Raw genomic sequence first — 6,023 nt, forward strand, 5'->3', positions numbered from 1 at the left:
TGGCCGTCACTGACAAAAGTACTGCATGGCCTAATATCAGGATGTCCCACTGCTAAAGCTCGATGGCATGCGGCGAGGCTACGGGGCATTGATCCCCAAAAACAGCAGAAAATCTTGGACAAAACATAATCAAGGTGCTTCAATGGTCCACGTAAACTCCAGACCTCAACCTGATGATAGAGGGACCTGTGTGCATAAATAAACACCTGCAAACGCTGATATAAGTAAAGAAGAATGTGGCAAAATGTTTCCACATCAACGCGAGAAAAATACTTCTGCAGGTCATTATTAAAAGTGTTTATACAAGCTGTTGAATCATGAGGAGAACTTTTGCAAACTGCTTCCCAGTTTTGGCGAAACTGTTAACAAATAGATGATGAGTTCATGTCATCCTGAGCTGCTTTCGCCTCATTTTAAAACCTGGTCAGGACCAAACAACGTTATAACGCCTTGATACCGAAAATCTTTTCTATCTATGACTGCATGGTAACAACTTTAAATACTGGGCACAACATTTGCTTAGCTACTGGGGAACGCCTTAGGGGTTAATCAGGAACTAATGGGTAATTAACCAGTGCTTACTGGTGACTACAAACACCAGGCTTATTAAAGACCTACTGGTTAGTTATAAGGGAATACAAAGAGTAACAAATCAGGGACTAATAGACACCTAACCAGTAAGTACTTGTTAGGTGTCTGTTAGTTCCTGTACCTCCTTAGTTTCTGATTCACTCAAAAGGCATTCCCTCGTAACAAAGTAAATTTTAGCAAGACTGAGTTGTCATCTGTGTCCTTGTATTTTATTTTTTAACTGTTCTTTTTTCATGTATCTCTTATTTTACCATTTTATTGTTATTTTATTTTCTTAAGCTGTTTTGGTTCACTTGCTGTTTCTGTACAGCACTTTGGTCAGCTGTATGTTGTTTTTAAAGTGCTTTATAAATAAATATGGTATGGTATGGAATAGAATCAGGCCACAGCAGCTCAGTATTAAGATATTCAGCCATCCTTGGTCATACTTTCAACCATTGTACCCTGTTAATTATGAGATGCTAAGAAAAGCATCATTATCTCTGTTACCAACCCTCCTTTTCTGTTTTTAAAGGAGCATCAACGTGGATGTGTAATGAGCGTTCCAGTCTCACAGGGCTCCTTACCCTGCAATTCTTTTAGCTTGTTAGATCCATATTAGGAAGCAGATGGAGGCAGTGAGCTGAGCCAATGATTTCTCAACGTCTCCAACACAGAAACTTTCTTACTGCCAGGAGAAGAAGAAGGATTTAGGAACATCTGATCCTCACCTACAGTTGCTGTGTTGTCACGTAATTTATGAAGCTTTGCACGATTTCCTCTGTTTGACTGGTACTGGGACAGAACAGCTGGAGGACACGTTGCAAGTACAAAGGTTCGCTGACAACAATGTAGCGACACAGTTGGCCATAAAAAGAGCACCTAGGAGAGATAGAGTCTCTTATGGTACAAATGAGCTGAAGTTCAGCAGTCTGTGAAAACTGTGCGTAAATTTAGCTGAAAAGGTAGAAAATGTGTCTTTAGCTTATTATGCCCATTATCCATCAACTTGCTTGTTCCAGTTAAGGGTCACGGGGAAGCTGGAGCCCATCTCGGCAATCACTGGGCAAGAGTTGGGGTATCATGGACAGGTAGCCGGTGCATCACAGAGGCAACACAAAATGAGCAAATTTAGAGTAACCAATTAATTTACCATGCATGTCTTTGGATGGTGGGAGGGGCCAGAGAAATTTCAGGGGGTAGAACATGCAAACTCCACACAGGAAGGTCACTATTCGATCCTCAACCTTGGAACCTTCGTGTAGCCAAGGCTTGAAGCAGCAACCTTCTTGCTGTGAGGCCACAGTACTAACCACTACACCACTGTGCAACCATTTTAACTCAATGGCAGGGGGGCCCGCACTGCTGGCGTTTTGGAGCACTTTGGCTCAACTTACAGTGGTAGATGTGGATTCCTGATTTTGGGACATCTTCGAGGTGTACATTCACAACTTGTTGGGTCCGCTTTGGGTGCACACTTGTAGAGAGGACTTTTTGGCAAATGTATCCAGGCCAAATCAGCAAAAGCATAAAAGACAACTTCGGTAGCCAGTGAGTTAAATGGTACCATATCTGTCAGGAAAATGTATTTGTGGGATGAGCAGCAGAGTTGAGCATGTGGGTTGCACTCATGAAAAATTTGCCAAAATTTTCTCTGCCAGTGCCAAACAGCTTGTTGCGCTTTTTGTTGTGTGCTGGATATTTGTAATTGAACAACTCGTTACAGTAACACTGTCACCAGCTTGGTCACACACTGCTGAGGTTGAGGCCCGGACTGCAGGCAGCTTGCTTACTATCCATTGCTAAATTCAGGAGGTAGTCTCTGATAAACCCTGCTTTTTGCATTGCCTTCATGGAGGATAAAGTTTAGTCCCGGACTGTGAAGATATAGCATAGCTACTAGTTGCGCAATCTCATCATGATTAAATCAATCATCTCGTCATTGATTCGATTTTTTTTTTCCCCACTGTCAGAACCTTATCATTGCATTTTCTCCAGTTTGTTCCACAGTTTGATCCAACTCCTATAGGCAGAATTTAGATTCATCCATGAACGTAGTGTCCCGCCACATATTCCAGCGCACATGTTGCTCACACCAGTGTAAACAAACTTACAGTAAAGGGCAGCCATGGGAGGCCTCCTGGCAGCTCTATGAAACTGCAGACTGGCTGTGTGCTGTCTGTTCCAGATTGTATAGAGCAAGGGTGCCCAAGTTTGGTCCTCAAGATCTACCATGCTGCAACTTTTAGATGCCACCTTTCTCCAACACACCTGCATGTCGTCCAGCTCTGCAGAGGTCTGGTAACAAGACCTGCGTCTGATTCAGGTGCATGCATTCAATTCATTTGATTGTCCTTTGACGCAGGTCCTATTCAGATCTGTCAATCACAGCATGGTTGGAGCAGACACCAGCTGATTGCTGTAGCAGGGTCCTTCATGTATCCACAGTCGCAAAAACCTTAAATGTTACAAGCTAAAGTAAAAGAAATAGGAAACAGCAAAGCTAAAAGGATAAAAGCTCAAATAACTTTTTTTTTTTTTTTTATCTTTAAAATCCACTAGTGAACAATATACAACTCAAAAAATGCTCCAGATGGATGTAATGCAATGTAAATCTAATCTTTAAAATGGGGGCTAAGAGTGCTCTGCAGAGTTTAAGAGCAAGGGAAGCAACATCTTTTCTCATCATCTGCGCTGGCTGCTTAAATAGAGGAGCAGTCGAATGGATGTGATGATGTGGTGTTAAACTACATAAAAATCCCAGACTTCCTCCTGCACCACTGCTTGTAGTATTTTTTTCCCACAAAAATAGCAGTAAGTTTTGGATTTTCAGTCCATTTTCAACCTGAAAAAGAGCCAACCTCATCATAACTGATCGCAGTCTGTAACAACCATCGTCCATCCTGCTGGCACCTGACTAAATGATCCAGTGCAGGTCCATCCATCTTCCCCGTCTAGAGTCAACTCCATTTTATCCATCCATTTAAGAAATAAAAAAATTAAGGTTAAAGAAAGGCCTCAGCTATTTTCTTGGCTCAGTGCTGATGCTTCAGCCTGCAGATGTTACTAGTGGTAGTCATGTTGCAGCCTTCTTTACCTTGGCCTTGTCACAGCTCTTGACAAATTCTCAAGACTAAAATCATTGAAAACAGTTTGAAACATTTATTTTTTTCAGTCCTTTGGTTCCTGACTATCTCAAATGAATGTCCTTGTAAAAAGCTAGTACATATAATGTAATATATGTATTATAACATATAATGGTAAGTCAGATTATGCTAGTCTTTATAGATTCAGCACATTCATTATCCTAACTGCTTAGTCTGAGGAAGGGTTGCAGGGAAGCTGGAGTCTATCCCAGTAGCTTGCCAGTCCATCAGCCACACGGAAACAAACAACCACTCACACCTATGGACAATTTAGAGTAACCAATTAACCTAACATGCATGTTTTTGGATGGTGGGACGAAACCTGGAGAGAACATGCAAAAGAAAGGCCACTGTCTAAACCTCGCCACAGCGAAGGACCAAACCAGCGACCTTCTTGCTGTGAGACCACATGCTATACAATACCACCGTGCAGCCTAACATATAGCTACATTTAACGACATTTTTTTTAAATATGAAAACAGCTGTTAAATGTTGATGTAAATCTCTCAGGACTGGATTTTATAAGCAATTGGGTCTAAAATATCTCAGAGGGAAATATTGCAAAATTCAAACAAAATGTTAAAAATTTTTATTGATAAAAATACGGCTTGCAAGAAGTTTAGTTAGAAGAAAGCTCCTTTTCAGTTATTTATCTCTATTCATGCCATTAGGAGTGAGAGTAGATCGGCGTTTGGAGGTTAAAAACCAAGCTTGTTAACTGATTCAGAGTCCTGCACTGTGCACATAACCTTGAGTGTTCACCAACAACTAAAAGATGTTTTTATACGAGAACTCAGATGGTCCCTGAAGGGTCTGCAGAGGCTGGATGGTTGTTCATAACAGCCACACAAAGGGAGCGGTGTTGAAAGGAGGTGAATTTTTCTTCCCTCCTTTTTGACTTTTCCATCAAACTTTCCTTCTTACTCCGACTTCCGTATCACACAGAGCCATGTGAAGTGTGCTGTGACGTGGTTTCAAAGGGAGTACAAAGCTTTTTGAAGCCTTGCCATAGTCATTGATGCTGCCCTGATTTTCTTTCCTGTCTTCTCTGCTAGGCTGAACCTCCTGAGAACACTTGACTCTACCTCTGGGCAGGAGACTGCTTCATATGGGATGAACATGCAAATCCAGGCGTGATAATTCAGCCACAGATAAAACAAGCTCTTTAAGGCAAAGTATGGTTTTTTGTTTTTTTTTTCCTATATATTGAACTGAACTTTGACATATTAAAAAGTCCACTCTAATTAACCACTTTATTTAAGTCTGCCTTGCTGGTTCCAGACTGGATCCTCTGTTTACCTTCAGAACTCCCTTCGATCTTCTTGGCATAGATTCAACAAAGTCCTCAGAGATTCTGCTCCTTATTGACACAATAGCATCACATGGTTGCTGAAGATTAATCAGCAGAACGTCTAAAGGTGTTGAGATGTGGGGACTGTGGAGGCCATTGGGGTACATTGTCTTGTTAACGAAAGCAGCTGGAGATGATTGTGACATTGTACATTATTATTATTGTACATTAGCCTGCTGGAAGCAGCCATCAGAAGATGGTACACTGTGGTCGTCTGTCTGAACTGTTGACCAGACAGGATGGATTCATGCTTTCATGGTGTTTACAACCAATTCCAACCCTGCTATCTGAATGTAGGAGCTGAAATGGAGACTCCTCAGATCAGGCAACATTTTTCCATCTTTTCTTGTCCAGTTATGGTGACCGTGTGTGAATTGCTTCTTCAGTTTCCTTTTCTTGACTGAAAGTCGTGTCACCCAGTTTGAGCTGGTCTAGTGCAGCTGAAACTGCTTGCATCAAGGAAATGGAAATATGCATTTCTTGATTGTAGCCAGAGGTTATTTGATGTACTGTCACCTTTCTATCATCTCCAACCAGTCTGCCCATTCTCCTCTGACATTTTCATCCACACATCTGCCACTCCTGATATTTTCTCTTTTTCAGACTGGTTGTGTGTGAAAATCCCAGTAGATTACCAGTTTCTGAAATACCAGCATGTTTGGCATCACCAACCTTGTCATATTTAAAACTGCTGAGCTGATGCTCAGTTGGAACTGCAGGGTGTTGCCATGACTACACGAGTAAATGCACAGAGATGCTGCCAGATGATTGGCTGGTTATCATCCATTAGCGCTCACAAACAGTTAAACACGTGTACCGGTTAGCATATTACTCATCCTGTTGTCTATAAATCTACTATCAAAGGAAGAAATAAACTTTAAATCATCTGTTTTACTAACTTTGTGTTAATATTTAAAATGGTGTGATCCTTTCTGTGCCTTGTTATACCTTCAACA

Source organism: Telmatherina bonti (assembly GCF_933228915.1).
Source record: "Telmatherina bonti genome assembly, chromosome: 3".
Taxonomy (NCBI): Eukaryota; Metazoa; Chordata; class Actinopteri; order Atheriniformes; family Telmatherinidae; genus Telmatherina; species Telmatherina bonti.